Raw genomic sequence first — 23959 nt, 5'->3', positions numbered from 1 at the left:
CATTGCAACTGGGAATACCATAGCCTTGACTAAACGCACTTTTGTTGGTAGGGTGATGTCTCTGCTTTTTAGGATGCTGTCTAGATTTGCCATAGCTTTCCTCCCTAGGAGCAAGCGTCTTTTAATTTCTTTGCTGCAGTCCCCATCTGCAGTGATCTTGGAGCCGAGGAAAATAAAATCTGTCACTATCTCCATTTCTTCCCCATCTATTTGCCAGGAATTGAGAGGGCCGGCTGCCATGATCTTTGTTTTCTTGATGTTGAGTTTCAAGCCAACTTTTGCACTCTCCTCCTTCACCCGCATCAACAGGCTCTTTAGTTCCTCTTCACTTTCTGCCATTAGAGTGGTATCATCTGCATATCTGAGGTTGTTGATATTTCTCCCTGCAATCTTGATCCCAATTTGTGACTCCTCTAATCCCGCCTTTCTCATGATGTGCTCCGCATACAAGTTAAATAGGCAAGGCGACAGTATACAGCCTTGCCGAACTCCTTTCTCAATTTTGAACCAATCCGTGATTCCATGTTCAGTTCTCACTGTTGCTTCTTGACCTGCATATAAATTTCTCAAGAGACAAATAAGATGCTCTGGTATTCCCATCTCTTTAAGAACTTGCCACAATTTGTTGTGCTCCACACAATCAAAGGCTTTAGCATAGTCAATGAAGCAGAAGTAGATGTTCTTCTGGAACTCCCTAGCTTTTTCCATGATCCAGCGTATGTTGGCAATTTGATCTCTAGTTCCTCTACCTCTTCGAAATCCTGCCTGTACTTCTGGAAGTTCTCGGTCCACATATTGCTGGAGCCTAGCTTGTAGGATTTTGAGCATAACTTTGCTAGCATGAGAAATGAGTGCAATGGTGCGGTAGTTTGAACATTCTTTGGCATTGCCCTTCTTTGGGATTGGAATGTAAACTGACCTTTTCCAATCCTGTGGCCATTGCTGAGTTTTCCAAATTTGCTGGCATATTGAGTGTAGCACTTTTACTGCATCGTCCTTTAAGATTTTGAATAGTTCAACTGGAATGCTGTCACCACCACTAGCTTTATTGTTGCTCAGACTTCCTAAGGCCCATTTGACTTCACATTCCAGGATGTCTGGCTCCAGGTCAGTAACTACCCCACTGTGGTCATCAGGGATGTTAAGCTCGCTCTTGTATAGTTCTTCTGTATAATTTTGCCATCTTTGCTTAATCTCTTCTGCTTCTGTGAGGTCCCTACCATTTTGGTCCCTTATCATACCCATCTTTGCATGAAACGTTCTCTTCATATCTCCAATTTTCTTGAAAAGATCTCTGGTCCTCCCCATTCTATTGTTTTCTTCTATTTGTTTGCACTGTTCATTTAAGAAAGCATTCTTATCTCTTCTAGCTTTTCTCTGGAATTCTGCATTCAATTGGGTGTATCTTTCTCCCTTGCCTTTCACTTCCCTTCTCTCCTTAGCTATTTGTAAAGCTTCCTCAGACAGCCATTTTGATTTCTTGCATTTCTTTTTCTTTGGGATGGTTTTAGTTGCTACCTCTTGTACAATGTCGCGAACCTCCGTCCATAGTTCTTCAGGCACTCTGTCTATCAGATCTAATTCCTTAAATCTATTTGTCACCTCTACTGTATATTCGTCGGGGATATGATTTAGTTCGTACCTGAGTGGCCTAGTGCTTTTCCCTACTTTCTTCAATTTAAGCCTAAATTTTGCAACAAGAAGCTCATGATCTGAACCACAATCAGCTCCTGGTCTTGTTTTTATTGCCTGTATAGAACTTTTCCATCTTTGGCTGCAGAGTACATAGTCAATCTGATTTCTGTGTTGACCGTCTGGTGATGTCCATGTGTAGAGTCGTCTCTTGGGTTGTTGGAAAAGAGTGTTTGCTATGACCATTGTATTCTCTTGACAAAATTCTACCAGCCTGTGCCCTGCTTCATTTTGTACTCCAAGGCCAAACTTGCCTGTTATCCCAGTTATCTTTTGGCTTCCTACTTTAGCATTCCAATCCCCCATGATGATAAGCACATCATTTTTTGGCGTTGCTTCTATAAGGTGTTGTAGGGCTTCATAGAACTGATCAACTTCATCCTCTTCAGCAGCAGTGGTTGGGGCATAGACCTGGATCACTGTGATGTTGAATGGTTTGCCTTGGATTCGAACTGAGATCATTCTGTCATTTTGGGGATTGTATCCCAAGACTGCTTTTCCTACTCTCTTATTGATTATGAAGGCTACTCCATTTCTTCTGCGAGATTCTTGTCCACAGTAGTATACCTGATGGTCATCTGAATTAAATTCACCCATTCCTGTCCATTTTAGTTCACTGATTCCTAAAATGTCGATGTTCAGTCTTCTCATTTCTTGTTTAACCACGTCCAGCTTGCCTTGATTCATGGATCTGACGTTCCAGGTTCCTATGGAATAAAAATCTTTACAGCATCGGACTGTCTTTTCGCCACCAGTTACTTCCACAACTGAGCGTCCTTTCGGCTTTGGCCCAGCCGCTTCATTCATTCTGGCGCTACTCGTACTAGCCGTCTGCTCATCCCCAGTAGCATATTGGACACCTTCCGACCTGAGGGGCTCATCTTCCAGCGTCATATCGTTATGCCTATTGGAACTGTCCATAGAGTTTTCATGGCAAAGATACTGGAGTGGTTTGCCATTTCCTTCTCCAGTGGATCACCTTTTGTCAGAGCTCTCAGCTATGACCTGTCCGTCTTGGGTGGCCCTGCACGGCATAGCTCATAGCTTCACTGAGCTACGCAAGCCCCCTTGCCACAACAAGGCAGCGATCCTTGAAGGGGGCAAGTTGGCAAAAGCAGCGTTTGGCTGCACTGATCAAGGCAAGGGAATACTGTTATCTGATCAGGTGCCCATCTTATGCCTGATCAAGGAACTTTGAACCTGGTATGTTTGCTTGGCAAGGATGATGATGAAGAAGAGTTGGCTCTTATATGCCGCTTTTCTCTACCCGAAGGAGGCTCAAAGCGGCTTACAGTTACCTTCCCTTTCCTCTTCCCACAACAGACACCCAGTGAGGTGGGTGAGGCTGAGAGAGCCCTGATATTACTGCTCAGTCAGAACAGCTTTAGCAGTGCTGTGGGGAGCCCAAGGTCACCCAGCTGGTTGCATGTGGGGGAGGAACGGGGAATCAAATCCGGCTTGCCAGATTAGAAGTCGAGACAAGTAACCACTACCCCAAGCTGGCTCCAGGAAGAAGTTCTCAGCATGCCTACTCACCTTGCTAGTCCTAAATAAAGTCTGTAAAATAAACAAAGGTTCAAATTTGTTTAAATCACATTATATATATGGGTGGCAGAATTAAGTTTTCATTAGTGCAAAATTCTTTTTTTTTTAATAAAAATTATAAACTGCACAGGATCCATGGAGAAGAAGAAGAGTTGGTTTTTATACCCCACTTTTCACTACTCAAAGCTGCTTGCAATCACCTACCCTTCCTTTCCCCATAGTAAACACCCTGTGAGGTAGGTGGGATTGAGAGAGCTCTGAAAACTGTGACTAGCCAAAGGTCACCCAGCTGGTTGCCTGTGAAGGAGTGGGGATCAAACCTGGTTCTTCTGAGAAGAGCCTGCTGCTCTTAACCACTACACCATGCTGGCCCTACCACAAACTATAGTGGGACTATCAGCCCAGGTGGCAGATTGTGCAGAAGATCTGGGAAGGAAGCTTGCACAGGTTTGTGTCTTTTGCAAAGAAATACTAAATAAATAAAACTGTTACAAAAGTTAGGCATCTGGTCCATCAGACCCATTATAGTCTAGTTAACACTCTTTGCTGACTAATTTACCCTTTCCACCCTTGGTACACATGATGGACAGTAGCAGATGCTTTTAAGGGTAGTAATGCCAGGGCTTGAACCTGGAAACTCTGCAATGAAAAGTATGGCCACTGAGCCATGGCCACAAGGTGAGTAAAACAATACTGTATGCCCACGGGATTGCTGTAGGATATAAACAGCTGTTCAGTCACATCCATTATGCTAGTAACTGGAGTATGTCAGTGGCAAATGTGGCCCTGCTGTTTCTTCTCCACCTCTAGAATCAACATGTTTTGAGACAAGGACAGGATACTTAAGGGAATGGGAGGAAAGTGAGAGAAGCCAGCCAGCTATACTGAGAGACTTGTGCTGTTTGGATCTTGTCTCGGCTGTGATCTCACTAGGTGGTCTTCTGCAAACCCCTTCTTTTCTGTCCAGCCTCGATCTGCATAATCAAGATAATAAAAGTGACCTCTATTATAGGCTTGCTGAAAAGGTTGCAAGGAGATGATGTAAGTGAAGTGCTTTGAACCTTTGAAAGTGCAGTGGGATTGCTAAGTATTACTATTATAGAAGAGTAGGCCATCATGTGGTCAAAAAGAAGGTCTATTATTTCTCACTCTGATGATGTTTCACTCTTTCTCTTATCTCTCTCTCATTTTCACAAAAGTATTCCTCAAACTGGGATTCCTTTCCATAGCTGTATCTGAGTGCAAAGAGAACACACATAGCTCTTTTGATCTTTTTCAGCGGCCCTTTGATAGCACTGGCCTGCCTCTCAGGGCCAATCACATTTGTTTGTCACACATGTGCATTTCTATACAATGGTGCAAAAGCCTTACATTTCTATCCAGTGTACTCAGGGCAAGGGCTGTGGCTCAGTAGCAGAGCACTAGCTGTGCATGAAGAAAGTCACAGGTTTGAATCCCCCCCCCCTCACGTCCATTTGAAAGCATCTGCTTGCTTTTTTTTTTCTTGTCAAGTTGTAGCTGACTTATGCTGAGCCCTCTCCCCCTTGAGGGTTTTCAAGGCAAGAGATGCTCAGATATAGTTTGCCATTGTCCTCCTCCACGTAGCAACCACTGTGTTTCCTGGCAGTCTTCCATCCAAGTACTAACTGTGGCCAACCTGGCTTAGCTTTCCAGCTCAAATGGGCTTGGGTTTACCTGGTCTGTTCAGGTTGCGAAAGACCTCTGCATGAGATGCTGGGTCTGACTCTGTATAAGGCATCGAGTATCTGAGGAAGTGGGTGGGCACATGAAAGCTTATACCATGAATAAAACTTTGTTGGTCTGAAAGATACCCCAGGACTCAAACTTTGTTTAGTACAAGGTAGCTGCATGTGTGACTTCATTTTATAGTTCACTGTTCCTACAATGAAGGTTTCTGCTTAGGTCTTGGCTGCGTAACTTCAGACTGCATATGGGACAACAGATGACTCTCCCAACAAAATCCTTCTACGGAGAACACAGGGTCTCAGGGAGAACAAGGCTGCAGTTTTTGTCTGGAAGTAAGCTCCATTTAATAAAACAGGAGTTCTGAATAGACCTGCTTAGGATTGCGTTCCTCTAGTCTAGAATTTTTCTTCATAACATTGTTTCCTCTACAAGAGTAAAGTTTTATGTGGCTAAGCCTCCAATCAGCTCTTTTAAATGCTCTTTGTTTAGAGAAGTTATCCCATCTTCCACTGCAGCCTTCAAAGAAATGGATCGCGAGGGTGCTCCAGCATCCTTTAAAATAATTTGCCGTTGGTATCCCCACTGAAGTGCCTGCACTGTTGGATTTTGCCTTGCTGGACAGTTCCCCACTCAAGAAAGGAAGGGTACTTTTGAGTTATGTGGATGATGAGAATGCTGGGGAACATGGTTCTTCAGTAACTGAATTGCTTGTAGATTCAAGCGGGTAGCCATGTTGGTCTGAAGCAGCACAACAAAAATAGAGTCCAATAGACCTTTACGACCAACAAAGATTTATTCAAGGTGTAAGCTTTCGAGTGCATGCTCACATCTTGAATAAATCTTTGTTGGTTTTAAAGGTCTATTGGACTCTGTTTTTGAATTGCTTGTATTTTGACTTCCTTTATACCATTAGGGAACTACAGCTAGGTCATTTATGTGACCCAAATATTTGATTGTGTGGTTACTGTTGGTCTGTAGAACAACAAAAGGTAACTGTGCCAGACAATCCGCTATCAGTTTTGGTACTGATTTTGTTGTAAAATGAGTCTCCTGCACTACTCTGAATGCAGAAGGTGATGCAGACTCATGCACATAGTGCACAAACTCCTCCAACAATCCACTGCGCATTCCAGTGCAGTGGCCCTGCGGTGAGAGACAGCTGCAGAAAGGATCATGCATACTTCTGTAAGGAGAAGAAATGTGGTCATGATGTGAACAGATCTATTTTTCAAACTATAAGCAGATTTTCATCTGCCTTTGCAGCTGTGCATCCATTCTTGCCTCTTCTCTTTATATTGGTGAGAAAGATTTGGACTGTTTATAACGTTGCCCCTGCTCTTGCCCCCACATCCCAAAATAAAGATGCAGGGTTCATCAGATGGTTTAAATTAGGGTTTATTAATTCATAGCTGAACCGTGCAACTGTTAAACTCCCCCAACCCTTCAGTGTAGGTTCCCTGACAGATTTCCCACTGCTGGGGTTGTCAACTTGAAGAGCCAGTGTGGTAGTGGTTAAGAGTGTTGGACTAGTACTTGGAAGACCTGGTTTTGAATCCCAGCTTGTGCCATGAAAGCTTGCTCAGCCGAGCCTATCTCAAAAGGTTGTTGTGAGGCTAAAACAGAGGAGAGGTGAATGATGTAAGCATTCTCCTCATTGGGGGAGAATGGCAGGGTATAAATGCATTAAAACATTGCAGAATCCCACTCTTTCTCCAGTTGTGGCTTGGCAGAACTGCCTTTCCTTGGCTGCACAGAAATCTGACAAGAGTCACTGACCTCCCCATGATCTACCCATACTGGTCAGTATAAAAGTTCAGGTGCATATGCCCATTACTAAAGGAGTTCCTTCCCCAGCCTCCTGAGTCTGTTCCTACACCCATTGTAATATGCCTCAAGACGCTCATCATGCTGCATTAAATTTTCAGTACATAACCTGCACCCTGGCCCGGATGATCCATGCTAGCCCAGTGTCATCAAATCTGTGAGGCTAAGCTGTGTTGTCCTTCATTAGTGCTGGGATGGGAGACTACCAAGGAAATCCACGATCACTACATAAAGCAATGAAAAACCACCTCTGAACATCTCTTGCATTGAAAACCCTATGGGGACAGCATAAGTCACCTGTAACTTTAAGGCACTTTTCACCGTAATATAACCTGCATGATTCCTGTCAGCCTCCTGTCTTATGTCCTAACCAATACAATTATCCAATTCCTCCTAAGCAATGTGAATCAAGAAAAACCATCCTTCTCTGAGCCTGCTACTGATTGACCCAAAATATTCCTATTTGGCCCTGAAGTGAATAATCCCATAGTGCTGTTCTGAAAGATGGTCAGAGTACAAAGCTCCGTGGCAAATGGGATTGGCTAGTAATTTCCTGTATCCTTTACAAGTGTCCAAGCTGCTTAATTTCACCCCCTGCAACCTTCCATTTTATTTCTTTAGAGGGACCATGCCAAAACCATCTCCTTATCAAAGAGAGCAGAAAATAGATTGAAATAAATTTGCTAGAGCAAGTGAAGATTTCAAGTTTATAGCAATCCAGAGGATTCTGTAAACTAGAACAAGATGAACAACACTTTGACCATGTTCAAGAGTTGATGTCCACATGATCTAGTGATTTGTGTAGTCAGTAGGATTGTTGTAAAGTTTAATACATAAACTGCTTTGAGCCTAGCCTTTGGAAGAAAGCAGGATAAAAATATTTAAAATAAGTTTCAATGTTATATTTGTTCATATATGTGAGGTGATATTAGAGTCCTTTTCATGTCTTTCCCTCACTTTTTCTGGATTTAGTTGTCAAAGAGATTTAATAGCCTGTAAAACTGTCTGAGTTTTGCTTTGAGACATTTGATGTCTTTCTGAATGTTGGCCCAGGAGTTTGTGTGATTTTTATGACCTATTATTGCCCTTCTAATGAATTGTGCAGGGATTTTAAAAGCTGATCAGTCATCACTATTTTAGTATATTTCTATGCTGTGGAACAGGCCCAATTTAAAGAGAGGGAGAGAGACAGGGCCCAAAAATTAATCAGGAACAAAAGTGTATATCCCGTATCTGGATATCTGTTCCTCAAGATCTAGTATATATGTCTCTGAATTTAAGATTTTGCTTAGGAATTCATGATGTTTTCTAATAACAGTTAATTGGGCTGGAGTGACCAAGCTGGAAATGGTTGGTTCTTGAGAATTTCTTATAGGTATATTTAATTTTCATAACCAGTTCCAATAAAAAGTATTGAAATTCACCATGTGTGGCTCTTTTATCTTTTGACTGAGCGAAGTTGAATTATCATGGATTGGAAATGTATTTCAGGCCTCTGCCATGTTACAGGATTTATCCCCCCCCCCTCTACATATAGTGCGACCATCCAAGTATCAGTTCCTCCAACTTCTAATTTACTTTTCTCCATAAAAAGAGGGAATGTTTCATTTCAAGGCTCCTCAGAAAAACAACACCTATTATCTTGGCATCTTCTTGAAGTAATTTAAGTGAAACAAAAACAAATGGGACATACTTTATTATAGTGCCACAAACAAATAAAAATATGTACATAAGAGATGCAGAGGGGAGAATGAGTTTAATAAACTAAATGGGAACACAAAGGAAGCATATATTGCTTTCAAAATTGGATAGAAAGCTCTCAGAAACAGAAATATTTTAAATCACAATGAGCTGTACTTGTTTGTTGTCCCACTGATGCCTTTCCAATCTTTTAATCTGCATTTCCAAATGAAAGGTCATGATCCAAAGAGCGTATCATATGCGCTATGAGGCTGCTGAAGTTTTCATATCATTAAGCTATTAATGCCAGAGTGGAGGTAGGGAAAAATATGAGTGCCCACCTACATGCACTGAACTCCTTGCATGACCCTAAGGGTTTTTGTTTTTCATTGTGGTGAAAACTCTGATCTAGTCAGATCCCAGAAGTTTGGTGACTTGGACAGGAGACCATCAAAGTGGTGTTGCTACACAGAGGAAGGCAATATCAAGTTACCTCATCTTGTCTCTTGCCTTAAAAACCTAAAAGGTTACAATAAGTAAGCTGTGATTTGACCACACGTCACACACACACCTTTTGAACTTGTCCATTGGGTTTTCATGGCAAAGATACTGGAGTGGTTTGCCATTTCCTTCTCCATAAGGAAGACCGAGCATCAAAGAATTGAGGCTTTTGAACTCTGGTGCTGGAGAAGACTCTTGCGAGTCCCTTGGACTGCAAGGCGAACAAACTGGTCAGTCCTAGAGGAGATCAGCCCTGCCTGCTCCTTAGAAGGCCAGATCCTGAAGATGAAACTAAAATACTTTGGCCACCTCATGAGAAGGAAGGACTCCTTGGGGAAGAGCCTAATGCTGGGAGCGATTGAGGGCAAAAGAAGAAGGGGACGACAGAGAATGAGGTGGCTGGATGGAGTCACTGAAGCAGTAGGTGCACACTTAAATGGACTCTGGGGAATGGTAGAGGACAGGAAGGCCTGTAGGATCATTGTCCATGGGGTCACGATGGGTCGGACATGACTTCGCACCCACAACACACACATAAAGCTCTAATGTTGTATGGTTCTGAAGTATGTCCTTCCATAGCATCTCTCTAGTTTACCTGACAGTGAGACGATTTCCTGCATCATATAGCAAGGACATCTCTTTTCCATTAGATGCTTGGCTCCTAAATGTATTTGTTTGACCCGTATTGATTAATCTGGGAGACTTCATTTTTAAAATAGTTGATCAGCCTTTTCTTGACTTACTCTTGTACAAGGAGTCAGATTTGTTTAGCTGCATTTATCTTTTGGCTCCTTGTGTTACATGCTTTGCGTGTTCTCTAAGATGAAGCTGTTCCAATTTGGGGTCATTTTCTGTTTCAGCGGGTTGGAGCATTTCTTGTCTGACCTACTTGCTAATGAACTTTGTTCTTGGACTGATCCCAAATGCACTGGGGGGAGGGGAGGAAGTAAACAGCCCTGATTCCATGCGGTTAGTGATGAAATGTGACAAAAAATTCTATTCCTAACAGAAATAATTGTTGAGATGAATTCAAAGGATCTGATTTGAGTCCAACATTTCATTTACAAATGAATGAGACTAATGGAAGGTGTTCTGGCAGTATAGAGGCATGCAATGAACTAATCAATTCTCCAATTAATTAACCAATCAATTTTATCTGCATGTTTGATTGAGAAACCAGCAAAGAGTCACAAAGCAGTTTACAAGGATACAGTAGACATTCCGTTAGTAAACTTTGTCCCTCGCCCAATGTTCATTTGGTTCATTCTATCAACCCATGACCAGGAGTGGTTGTGTTAAGGAACAAGAAGAAAAAGAGAGAAAGAAAAGGAAAGAAAAAGGAGTGTTGCAATCTTTTTTTTTGGTAAGAAGGGTATCATCTAATACTGGAGGGATAACAAAGTGCAAGAGCTGTGCAGATGAAGTACTGTCAGTTTTGAGCTATATTGCACTCTGCGAGGCTCCAGGCAACTCTCTGGGTGATTAACCTTGAATGTGCAAAGGCCATTTAATTGTCTCAGCCCTCATTGCTTAGAATGGTCATAAATGCGGAATGGTTATTAAGCCCACAGGGAGGCAATATGTATCTGTCCAATTTCTTTTGAAGCTCTATTTTAGATTTCATTCTTTCCCTTTCTACTTAGTGTTTATATAGCATTTTCCCTGTTTAAAAATGTTTCCCATATTATAGTGCTAATTCTTACAATGAACAAATATAGTAGTTATTACTATTACCTTCATGAAACTGAAAATACTTTGGCCACCTCATGAGAAGGAAGGACTCCCTGGAGAAGAGCCTAATGCTGGGAGCGACTGAGGGCAAAAGAAGAAGGGGGTAACAGAGAATGAGGTGGCTGGATGAAGTCGCTGAAGCAGTCGGTGCAAACTTAAATGGACTCCGGGGAATGGTAGGGGACAGGAAGGCCTGGAGGATCATTGTCCATGGGGTCACGATGGGTCAGACACGACTTCGCAACTAACAGCAACAACACTATCACCTTCAGTGGAAATGATGAGGCTCATGGTTCATGGCTGAGATGAAATTGGGACTGAGAACTTTTAGCTCATAGCACATGCTCTAACCCTCCTCAGGTGGGTAGATTAGGATCACTGCAGGTATCTGAAGAATTGTATCATACAAGTGGTATACTATGTAGGGCTGCTTGTAGACCAGACTTTCTCAACTTTTTTACCCCAGAAGTGGCACTATTGTGCAGAATATGGTTGGGAAGCATAGATGTGTACAGGCCCACTCAGGGCCCCTCCCCTTCCCATCCCCTCCATCCCCATAATTGGCCATTTGGGGGGGGGGGTTGGGTCCACATGACCATATATGGTCATATCACCCAATAAATGTTTAACAAAACTCCCATTCATTTGGGAAACCCTTCCAGGGCCATCGAGAAGCATTAGGGTTTCACGAAACCCTGGCTGAGAAAGCCTGGTCTGGACAATTCCATTTTTCAAGTGACTGTTATGGCACTAATCACTTAATCTGCATCTGGCATTGTCCATTCAATGCTGTCCTTTTTACCTTATTTGGCTTCAGCCCTGGGCTATAGATGAAGCTAAGTATTCTGAGTTTTCATCAGATCTCTTGAAATAGACACGAGACAACAAAATTGGGTAAATTGCAGGTTACATAAAAGTCTAAACTGCAGTTAATAGCTTCCCATCCTTCAATGTGGTCAACCACAGAAAGCTCTCGAGTTGAAGTCTCAAGCAACTGTTTCTCTTTTGTAAAACTCTTGTTCCAAGTTATACAACAGATAGCTGCAAGAGGCTGGTTTAGGTGAATCTCCTTCACTTATAAGTTGGTGACTTTCCTGTACTGAACTGGTCATTGTCACATAATTAACACTGTGGGATAATTAAATACTAAGAAAATGTAACTACCCATAATGCTATATTGTGGAGCAGATTTAAAAAGCACTAGTTCTAGCCATTGGCCAGTTCATGTTGAGAATCCCAAAATTCTACTTGGCTCTGTCCAGAAAGTAGCTACTCCTGTGCTGTAAACATTGCTTATTTATTTGTTTGTTTTTTAGACTCCTATTCTGCTCTGTTTTGGCCAAATTACATAAAATATGATCTATAATGTGATTTGAATTAAATTTTCAGAATAAACTCATCTCTAATATTGCCCATAAATTCCTATCCTGTGATTGGGGAGGGCATGATGCATGATGTAAACTTCTCTTAGAGAACTGTTCAAGGGATAAACATGCAGGTGGAAAGGTCTACAAGATCAGCTCTTGTTAGGCCTCAACTGTAGCTTGGTGGAATAACTCTGCTTTACAAGCTCTGCAGAACTGTCATAGATCCCACGGGGCTAGGGTTCCACTTGGCAGAGCATTCCACCAGGCTCTGATTGAAGCCAGGGATCCTAAGTAGATGTTTGTCACTAGATGTTAAGACTTTGGGGGGTTTAATGGAAGAGGCGGTCCCAAAGATGTGTGGATGGGAGGGTTTCTGCTGCCAATCTAAGAAGCCAAAGTGGGGCGGTATACTTCCCTTCCAAATTCAAATTCAAAAAACCTTTAATGGCATATTCAATAGGTTGGTAGAATAAGACAGTGAGTAGAATTGCCACCTCTGGGTGGGGAAATACCTGAAGGTTTTGGAAGTGGAGCCTGGGGAAAAGGGAAAGGACCTCAGCATAGTACAATGCCATAGAGTACTTTTCAAAACAGCCATCCCCTCCCCCCTCCCCCCCGGGAACCGATATCTGTTGTGTCTGGAGATTATTTATAATAATGGGATATCTCCAGGACCCACTTGGAAGTTGGCAACCCTATCAAAGAAGCTGGTAGCCAGCTCTGGGTTGAGAAATAACTCGATATTTTGGGAATAGATCCTGGAGAAGGTAGGGGAGTGACCTCAGCAAAGTATAACGCCTTAGAGTAGTTGTTCTCAACCTGGGGGTCAGGACCCTTTTGGGGGTCAAACAACCCTTTCACAGGGGTTGCAGCAGGGCAAACAGTTTGGACAGGGGGCACCATCTACACAACAGCCTTGTGGGGTAGATTGAGAAAGAGTGTTCATCTGTCTCCAGCAGCGGAAACGAGTGAGATCTGTCTGGTGGGACAAGAGACAGAACTGAACTGAGAAACCCCTAGGGGGGAAAAAACAATTTATATACAATCCTGAACAATGGATCTTCATGCCATTAGTCAGTTTCTGTTTAATTTCTGTGAAAGAACCCTTGCATAATTTTATGGTTGGGGGTCACCCCAACATGAGGAACTGTATTAAAGAGTCCCGGCATTAGGAAGATGGAGAACCACTGCCTTAGAGTCCACCCTCCAAAGTGGTCATTTTCTCCAGTTCCTATTGGTACCTCATCCTTCATTCAAGATGATGAAGTTGATACCCATCCACATTCAGTAGCCTGAGGAATGTGATTATGAAGAGTGACATTCAAGAGCTTTGACAATCTGAATCTCTTACTGTTTTGACCACCAACCCCACCCTCTCAGCAAGCAAGCTTCTAAAAACAAATGTACTTACAGCCATGCCAAAGAGTTAATAAGTTGGCACTACTATCTTTAAAACATTGTTTTTGGTGGTGACATTTACATCCCATCCTTTTTTGCAAGTAGCTCAGGATGGTGAAGGTAAACATTGAGGAGTACAGGTATAGTTAAAATCTGAAGGAGAAATCTAAATAAATAGATAGACAGACAGACAGACGAGTTTGCAAGGCTGCTAGTAAATTGTGCCAGTACCTTATAATCCCGAGGCCATTTAATATGGAAATAAGTGATGCATGATAAATATGAAACATCTCCTGTGTTACAATTTGAAAATAAATGTGTTCTTAATATGTGGCAGAAAATAGCATTATATTTGCAAATGTATAGTTAAGTGGTTAAAAGTGACAGCACTTCATTTAGATTTGTTTTCAAAAGACTCAGTACCAGAATACTTTAAGAGTCTTGTCTATTTGCAGGAGCTTTTCAAATAACTGTACCTCAGTATATCTAGGATTTTTTTTTTGCTTTCCCATTCCTGTTCTCCTAGATGTAACACGCCATTCCAGCTTCGTTGAGTAACTTCCTCCGAAATCTATGGGGATTTTTTTTGCATATGGAAGGGATTTTATATTTGATACCAAAAAGCCATTCTTTCTTAATGTTCTTGACCTGTTCTGTATTTTTTATGCCTTTGGTCTAATATAATCACAGCCAAATGCAGTCTAGGGCAGGCTTGCTGCTGATCAACTTATCGGCTATTTGATACACTAAAGTTTTATTGCAGGATAGCAGAGTGTTCCTATCTAATCTCAAAAATATTTTTCTAGGTCCTTTTATGCAGATCCTTGTAGGGTATCCCCTTCTCTCCCTGTCATGCTCCATACACTCAAATGGTTATCAGGCAAGGCAGACATGATATCTCTGCCCTTGTTGCAAGGCATGGGACCCTTTTAAACTAACAACAATCAAATCATTGTTTCCACCCAATAAAGGTCCACCTGTCAGTTTTATTCGGATGGTTTTAAAATGGATGTGTGTCTAATGTAGGAATGTCCGCTTTCAGTTGGGACCTGGGAATCCCCCAGAATTACAGCTCATCTCCAGACTACAGAGATCAGTTCCCCTGGAGAAAATGGATGCTTTAGAGAACTGGTCCCCAACCCCCGGTCCGGAGACTGGTACTGGTCCGTGGATCAGTTGGTACCGGGCCGCAGCTCCTCCTTGTCTTTCTCCCCGGCTGCTGCCTCGGGAGCTGCCCTGCCACTCTGCTGCTGGCTCACCTTTGGTGCTCTCTGGCGGCCACTATGGCTGGGGATCCCCCTCGGCATGGCACTGCACAGCTGCTGCTGGCAGCGCCCCCCAGCGGGCGGTGGGAAGTCAGGGGCACTGGCGGGAAAGCAAGTGGAGCAGGGGCAAGTGGAGCAGGCAGCAATGGCCCTCAGCAAAAGACTACCCCCCCCAGGCCTCAGTAAAATTGTCAAGCGTTGACCGGTCCCCAGTGATCAAAAGGTTGGGGATCACTGCTTTAGAGGGTAGACACTCCAGCCCTGTACCCCACTGAGGTCCCTGGTCTCCCCTGGCTCAATCCCTAAATCAGTACTCCCCAACCTTTTTATCACCGGGGACCACTCACCGGGGACCACTCAACGCCTTTTACTGAGGCCCGGTGTGGGGGGGTAGTTTACTCCTCTACTCTCAACCACTGCCCTAACGCTCTCTGATCGCTATGGTAATGTTTAAACATCCCTTCAAAATAAGATACAGACACGCCACAACAATGAACATAAGGAACATTTTATTTTCATAGAAATTTTAACTCATGACAATGACAAATCAATGGGAACCCTGAGCTTGTTTCTCTGCAACGGGATAGTCCCATCTGGGAGTGATGGGAGACAATGACACCTGAAGTGTGTTGTAAAGGGCCGGGGGGGTGAAGTAAAGGGCCGGGGGGGGGGGAGAGAAGGCGCCCTTCGGGGCCCACGTCCAATTAGTTGATGGGCCACATGTGGTCCGCGGCCCACAGGTCGCTACCCTAAATTTCCAAAAGTTTCCCAGCCTGGATCTCAAAAACCTACCTCACCGTCCCCTGCCAGTGGCTAGAGGGGAAACAGCAACCTTAGTCTAATGTGCGTGTAAAGTATTGCCAAGTCATAACTGACTTCTGGCAACCCCTACAAGGGGCTTTCAGGCTAAGTGAGAAACAGAAGTAGTTTGCCATTGCCTACCTCTGGAGAGTCTTCCTTGGTGGTCTCTCTTCCAGGTACCGACCTTCCTTAGTGTCCAAGATATGTTGAGATTGGGCTACACTCAGTTTTCCCTCCTTGTGTGTCTAATATACACATCATATTCTTGAATGTCTGCATATACTAGTCGGGGACAGCTCTGTGGCAGTATCTTTTTGCATAAGTGGGGCTGCTTGTCATATTTTTTGAAGTAAGAGAGAAACAGACCTATCCAATGGCAATATGATAAATATATTCGTAAAAGAAAGAAAAATGTCCTGAACATTAAATAAGATTTATTATTACAATATCAAAAGAAATTATAACAACAATAGTATAATACTGGCCAGTATTATACTATTAATATATATAAGGTAAATTATGATATGAATCAACAGTATAATATATTTTAGACTTAAGGTTAACAATGATTAATATACTACTTGTAGTATACTTGTATGTTTAAACTTTCAGTACTTATTCATATATATACTGAAGACTCAGAGGTAGGGAGCTCTCTTTACTTATTGCATTTATTGTTATAATTTCTTTTGATATTGTAATAATAATTCTTATTTAATGTTCAGGACTTGTCAGTGATGAAAGAACTGAAAACGGAGATTACCTGGATTCCGTTTTGACAGAAGTCCTAAAGAATAAAGAAAAAAGGAAAACTACAAAAATAGGACATTTTTTTTCCTTTATGAATATATATTTATCATATTGCCAGATAGGTCTGTTTCTCTCTGTTTGGTTTTATTTTTTGAAGTAAGCAGAATAGATCTTTGTCAGGAAGGGAATGGAACAAACTCCCTGAACATGTCTTTTGCAGTATATGTGACACTAATTAGTAAAAGCCAGAGCTTCTGATGGAGTAAAATGTGATAATTTTTTGTAGCTGCTTTTTCTCATATTCATCCAGTACTAACATTACCTACCAGTATCACCTTTCCCAACGGGGACATATATTCAAATGTAGTGAATGGGGAACCATGGATAATGCCTGCAAAGGGGACCACTGTATGAATATTAGGAAAATTGTCTATACATGATATTAAGCCACTGAGGAAGAATTGTTCTCTGAAAATGAGCATTGTACCGGGGCTCCTTCTGGCTCCGTGCTTTTCTCCCCATTCACTGTAAAGTCTTCACATTCAACCTTCAACGTCAGCTTGTCCTTTGTCATTGAGGATTCCTTCAGCTGACTGGTCTGTGTTCTGAATGGTCTTGTGAGGCTGGAGCAATTGAGCAGCAAAATGAAGCCATTCACCTAGGACCGAGAAGTTACGGAAAGTTCACCTTGCAACTATATTTGCTTTGGCAGTAAAATATCTTCTGTTGGCACATTTGAAAAATTTGCCTAGCAGAAACTCTCTTGCACATAGTGAGACAATATTGCAAGATTAATGAGGCCTAAACAAGAGTTTATCAGCAGACCCTCCAACATTTCAAAAGCAAAAAAACAAAAAACCAAGAAAACCTCATGCCAATGGCGCCTCCAATCACATCCATCAGTGATGTTGTGCACTGTGCCTTTGCATTCATACATATGTAAATATACACATACACACTAAGGAGCAGATGCATCCAAACCCTACTTCAAGACCAGACTCCTAAACCTTGAAGCTGGAAGAGCTGAACTCAGACAAATGTCAATTCTAAGAACTCATACTGATTGAATTTTAACAATGGTCAGAGTACATGAGATGCTAGGGGGACTATGAAAGGACTATGGAATGATCTTTCTATCAGCTTGCTAAGCAGAACAACAACTGGGAGAAAGCTCAGCTTTATTAAGGACAAGGATAAGGTTGCCAGGTTCCCCCTGACCACTGGTGGGATGGGGGGTTGTAAGGTTGCCGGATCTAGACTGGGAAACTCCTGGAGATTCAGGGTGGAGTTTGGGGAGGACAAGGACCTTTGTGGGATACAATGCCATAGAATCTGCCCTCCAAAGCATTTTTTCCCCAGGGGAACTGATCTCTGTAGTCCAGAAATGAGCGGTAATTGTGGGGGATCTTCAGGTAGCATCAATAGGGCAGATACATTTTTACCTCTCCACTGGATGCCACAAATTGAAACCATTCAATCCAATACATACATATAAGGTTTAAAATGATGGACATGGCTGTCTGAACCAAAAAAGTGCAAGCTGCTCTCACCTGCTTGTATGGAATATCTTTCAACCCAAACAATACCATAGTGGGGAAGGACCAAGCAAAATCCACCATGTGCTGTGCATAATCTCCTCTGCCTCCCCACCACCACTTCCTCAATCATCCATGTTTACAGCACATAACAGTTTGCTTTGTCTCAGCTTTTATGTATCTAGTGAACCTGCATTATAATATCAGTAGGTTCACCGTGAGTTGTTCTCTGCCTGCTGAGACCTCTGCTTTGTAATTTTCATAAAGAGTTCATTTTATAGTAGGATGCCTTTGTCATTATTCTTGAGCATTAAAAACTACTCTGCAAGGTGTTGACTACAAGCATAATGACTAACATTAAAACAAACATGCTAGTTCATAAAGCCATTAATAGTTTCTAAACTTAATGCCTTTAAACATTCTTGGTCCAAAATTGTGCCAATTAACCTCCTGCTCCCAGATTCCAAGCTGCAGAAGTATGCTAGTCAATTAGGAAACTAGAAGCTTCCAACTCAATCAGAAATTGGTAGACTCACTTCAGGGGTATGAAAATGGTACCTTTCGTTGGAAATCAATGGGTTGGATCCAGCCAACTTTTCCACTCAATTCTGCTCAATTTGCTTTCTTACAACAGAAGAAGAAGAGTTGGTTTTTATACTGCATTTTTCTATACTCTAAAGCAGGGGTAGTTAAACTGCGGCCCTCCAGATGTCCATGGACTACAATTCCCAGGAGTCCCTGCCAGCGAATGCTGGCAGGGGCTCCTGGGAATTGTAGTCCACGGACATCTGGAGGGCCGCAGTTTGACTACCCCTGCTCTAAAGAGTATAACATTTGTTTATAATTATTGGTAGAGAGTGGGGAACACTAGGTTGCTTAAGGAATAAAATAATTTTTATTCAGAAGAACAATAACTATGAATAGAAAGAGGAGAGAAGAGGAGAGACCTAATTGTTCAGTTAGCTGTTGTCTGCAGTCATGTTTCCGTTCAACTGTTCTGGAGGCAAGCAGAATGAAGTATGCTCAAAAAGCAGGAAGTCTCCTATTGAGCTAATCATGATAGTGTAGGACAGGGGTAGTCAAACTACGGCCCTCCAGATGTCCATGGACTACAATTCCCATGAGCTCCTGCCAGTGTTTGTTGGCAGGGGATCATGGAAATTGTAGTCCATGGACATCTGGAGGGCTGAAGTTTGACTACCCCTGGTGTAGGAGATAATTTGAAAATCATCAGGAAGTTCCTATCCTATCTATGCTAAATATAGATCTCCTCTGATGCTTCCTGCAGAACACCCCTTTATATTCTGCTTGATTACACACACTGCAGATCTTGCATATTCCAACAACAACGACTTTCCATTCCTCTCCCCACTAGGGATGGACAATTCAGTTAACATAAGTCAAAAAAACCCAAATCAATTTGTTCGGTCTGAGCCAAATTGTCCATCCCTGTACTTTAAACCAGCTGAATCTGCGGTATATGAATTGCAATTTGGCGATGTGGCCACATTTTGGCCAGTTTAAAGGAAGGGTTATGAGGGAAAGAACACATCAAGCTGCTGATCTGTCATAGTCATCTGCTGGGCTGGCCCCTTAAATGCCTCCCCCCAGCCTTCTCACATAGATGCTGCCTGATAAGGCTGAAGGGAAGGCATTTAAAGGGCCTGCCAAGCTGTTTGGCACAATTTCCCCCCCCCCCTTCCTAGGCAATGCCTGAGAAGGCGGGTGGGCGGTGGGGGGGGGGGGAGGAATCATCTTCATTAGTGATCCCCAACCTGTGGGCCGCAGACCACATGTGGTCCTTCGACTAATTGGAGGTGGGCCCCGAAGGACGCCTTCTCCCCCCCCCCCCGGCCCTTTACTTCATCCCCCCAGCCCTTTACAACACACTTCATTGTTGTGGCGTGTCTGTATCTTATTTTGAAGGGATGTTTAAACATTACCATAGCGATCAGAGAGCACTAGGGCAGTGGTTGAGAGTAGAGGAGTAAACTACCCCCCCCCCCACCGGGCCTCAGTAAAAGGCGTTGAGTGGTCCCCGGTGAGTGGTTCCCAGGATTGAGTGGTCCCTGGTGATAAAAAGGTTGGGGACCACTGATCTTCATGATCAGTAATCATCACCAGTAAACATTACAAAACCCAAACAGACAAGTCACACACGACCTGATTGGCCCTCATCAAGGAATGGCCTTCCCAGGTAGTTTACACCTAATCTGGAGACAGCCCTCAGCCAGAAAAGGCTTAACAAGTGGTCAGCTCTCCACATCCACCTTCCTGCCAGTTTCAGAAGTTTGCTGGCTGGAAGAGGAGCCAGATTTGGAGCATGTCCTGTTTCCTGTAAGTCATCTTGGCCTCTTTCAACTTGGAAGACATGGGGGTGGGGAGCAGGGGCAACTTCTATGAGCCTTCTGAGGCTTGGCATGCTCTCGCTCTCTCTCTCCCCCTTCCCTGACAGTGTCTGAGAAAGAAGGGGGCAGGAGGCATTTAAAGAGCATGCCAATTAGCTGATCTATCATGATCAGCTGATTGGTGCACTCTTTAAATGCCTCCTCTCTACTTTCTCAGGCAGCAGAGAGAGGCACGTGCACAGAAAAGAAAAATGGACCATTTAGGATTTGGTCAAGTCAATTCAGCCAAATCAGTGAAGGGTGATTTGAACCATTTTGGATTCAGTGAAATTGATTCCAGCTGAATCTGAAACATTATGATTTCCCCCCCTGTGTACATGCCTACTCCCCCCACAACTGGCACCTGTTGAGGTAGGTGGAGCTGATAGAGTTCTAAGAGAACTGTGACTGAGAGACCTGTGAACCTGATTCTCCAGGTCAGTGTCTGCCACTCTTAGCTACTACACTGCAGCCACCCCATGTGTGCCATAGGGTCAAAAGCAACCTTATACTCCTACCAATGAAATATCTGGTTAATATTTGTTCACTGAACTGCTAAAACAACAATACTTAGGATTCAGCTCCATGCCAGGTACTTTAGAAGTTTTATCTGAGCTGCGTCTCATCTCTAGTTCATGAATATGTAAGGCATCATGAAACATGCTATTTCATATCTTGCATTTACTGAAGTAAATGGTAAGTGGTTGACAGTCTAGAGTATGACAATTTTGTTTTTCTAGTGTATCTTATGGCCTCTTGTGGCGCAGATTGGTAAGGCAGCAGATATGCTGTCTGAAGCTCTGCCCATGAGGCTGGGAGTTCAATCCCAGCAGCCGGCTCAAGGTTGACTCAGCCTTCCATCCTTCCAAGGTCAGTAAAATGAGTACCCAGCTGGCTGGGGGGTAAACGGTAATGACTGAGGAAGGCACTGGCAAAGCACCCCGTATTGAGTCTGCCATGAAAACGCTGGAGGGCGTCACCCCAAGGGTCAGACATGATTCGGTGCTTGCATAGGGGATACCTTTTAGTGTATCTTCACATCAGAAATACCTGTTAAGCCACAATCACCTTTTTTGCTTTGACATCAGACAAGGCTACTGAAGAATAGGGCTGATTCAAATGTAATTGCTTACTGCACACATGCCTACTTTCTCCCACACAAAACTGGTGGATGAGCTATGGGAGAAACAGAAAAGGGCAGTAAAGACTGTTTGTGTGGGCACAGGCGAATCATCCCTATTAAACCAAGCCTGTTGGTCCAAAAGCTGCAGATTTCTCCTAATAACAGGCATCCCTAGATTATGACCAGAAGGTATATAATGCAGCAACCTTACTGAAGCTGAGCAGGTGTGGATCTGGTCACTGTCTAAAAGGGCCACCTATTGAAAACCTTCATATTACACATTTATAGAGGAAGGGCTATATTTCAGCATTGGCTGAAGAAGCAGTTTTCTAACCAGTCCATCCCTTGAATTTGCTAAGGAAAACTTGCTTGCATGCAAGGATTAATCCAAGTTAATTGTAACCAAAGTGTTTGTTTCCTGAGTGCTCCAGTCTCATGTCCATTTCTTCTTTCTCTGAGATTTCTTGCTGTTGCTTCTCTTTAATCTTCTCTTGCAGCTGTTTGCCATGGAGCTTTCCCCTCAGCTTTCCCTGTCCTTCTTCCTCTCTTAAGCGTGCCTGGCAAGGCTGTGGAAGTATCACCAGGCTCCATTTCACTTTGCTTTCTCCCTGGTGTGGATAGAGCAAAATGTTTCCATGGAGCTGTGAAACTGCTGCCTCATAATGGGGACTGAGTATTATAGCAACCCAAAGCACCACAGAAAAAAGGTCCTGTGTCAAGAGACAGCGGGGGGACTCTTCAAAAGAGGTTGTGAAATGGGACTTCTGTGAGATTGTCTTTTCCATGACTGAATCAGAGTCCAGTAGCACCTTTAAGACCAACAAAGATTTATTCAAAGTGAGAGCATTCAAGTGCAAGCACTCTTCCTCAGAGGAGTTTTTGTTGAGTGAACAGGGGAAGGAGAGAGCAGTAGGCTATGTTGGAAATGGAGAGGTAGAGGAGTGAAGCAGCTGGACCACTGGCAATGTTGAGAAGGGAGAAAACAGAGAGTGTGTGTGTGTGTGGGGGGGAACTCTGATGTGTGAAAGACAGATGGGCAAAGCAGGAAGAGCATGGAGGAAGGGGAGCCAGCAAGGGGTAGGCAAACCAGCAAGACCCTCTTCCCACTTTTTGGCTGTGGCGGGGGGGGGGGGGGGGAGGTGCAGGAGCATTTGATGGTTCCAAGGGAACTGAGAGAGTCAACAACAGCACCAAGCTTGTTAGTGTATGTTCCTAGTCAGATCTACTGGAGTTTATGTTTATCCTAAATGAGAGCTGAGTTTAATAAACCAGTTAAATGCAATCTAGCAAAGCAGGTAACTTGCAGAGAAATTGAACTTGTGTTTTAAATTCAGGTTTGAATTAGAATTTTAACTACTTCACTTTTTATGCGCATGCATTGATTGATGCTGACAATGGATTCTGGCGAGGAACTCTGATTTTGTTTATAAAACTTGCCTTAGTGTTTATGTGACTGGTCCTGGAAAGGTCCATGAAGAAATAAGTACTTTCTATTTCAGATGATTTGTAAAAGAATAAAATCCAGCTGCAGTAGCTAAGTGTAAAAAAGTAGCAGGGTCTAGCAGTTAGAACAGTCATCTATTCTTCAAAAAGGAGACTAAGGCATCGATCCATCATTTATTTACAAATTGGCATGATTGCTTCTTTCCAGAACCTTCAGAGAAGTTACCAAAAGATTAGAACCTGCAAGAATGCAGGTTTAGGCCCCGGCTGAATGTTCAAGGGATAACATTTCAAGGCACTTAATGTCTTTAAATGCATAATGGAAACCAAAATTGCCACATATAAATAGGCTGCCATTAATTTTTTAAAAATATCTGCTGGATGGAAAACAGTCTTTTCATTTTTGTGCTGTTTCATTGCACATCAGAAGGGAAGAAGTGAATTAACCGTATCATAGGCACACAGTACTTCCCTGCTCAGATTACACCACAAAATCTGGGCAGTTCCTTTGGACAGGGGTTGGAAAAAGAAACTTTTGAGTTGTGAGCAGCACTAGGAAAGAGAGCACCAGTAATATGAATGGAGATAAAAGGTTATAAGAAAATATAGCTACATTTACAGGTTTGTAAACCTCCGCATTGACTGCAGTTAGCTGCAGTTCTGGTGGGTTTATTTTTGTTGGTTTGCTTAAATTGTTTTTTTGGGGTAGCTTTCATTTTGTTACATGCAATGCTTTGTTGGCTGTAAAGATTACATCTTGCTATGCTGTTCTGTGACTTTATGCTGACTTTGTTCTCAAGATTTACTTTTTAATGCTTAAAGCATAAAGCTGCTGCTAAATGTCTGATAATGTCTGAAAACATTCTGTTAGATGTGCAAGGATTTACTGGGCAATCTTTTAGCTATTCAGTTTAAGAATGAGGGATAGACTGAACAGGATGAAATCTTTTGCAATATTACTTTCTGCCAACTACATCATCAGATGCAGAAGGGCTGTATCTGAATTATGCCAATAAGTAGTCTGGCATATAGTCTTTGCAAGTTTGCTTCTTGAGGAAGCAAGAAGAAATTCTTTGATGTGCTTCTTCTGGCCTTTGGACTGGGAATTGAAAAACTTTTCTTTCTACTGCATATGTAGAGAAAGTTAAGTTTGTTTTGGTTAGTAGGAATCAAGAATGAATTGTGATTCAGTGTGACAAGCTGAATGTGA

At 42.8% G+C, this 23959-nt stretch overlaps 1 protein-coding gene across 3 annotated transcripts in view; it reads left to right on the top strand.

Moving 5' to 3' along the window:
• The window catches only part of FBLN2 (fibulin 2), a 201067-nt gene that overhangs the window by 5045 nt on the left and 172063 nt on the right, over nt 1-23959 (top strand). Inside the window, exon 1 of one of the 3 annotated variants that reach the window (XM_077325597.1) lies at nt 23227-23370. The exons of the other annotated variants lie outside the window; for them this stretch is intronic. The gene's annotated coding sequence lies outside the window, so the exon portion shown is untranslated. Of the gene's footprint in view, nt 1-23226; nt 23371-23959 lie in introns of those variants that run through there. 3 annotated transcript variants of the gene reach the window in all.

This window comes from Paroedura picta, chromosome 3 (assembly GCF_049243985.1).
Source record: "Paroedura picta isolate Pp20150507F chromosome 3, Ppicta_v3.0, whole genome shotgun sequence".
NCBI classification, from domain to species: domain Eukaryota; kingdom Metazoa; phylum Chordata; class Lepidosauria; order Squamata; family Gekkonidae; genus Paroedura; species Paroedura picta.
The sequence above is the reverse complement of the archived record's forward strand: the minus strand, read 5'-3'. Positions and strand labels throughout refer to the sequence as shown.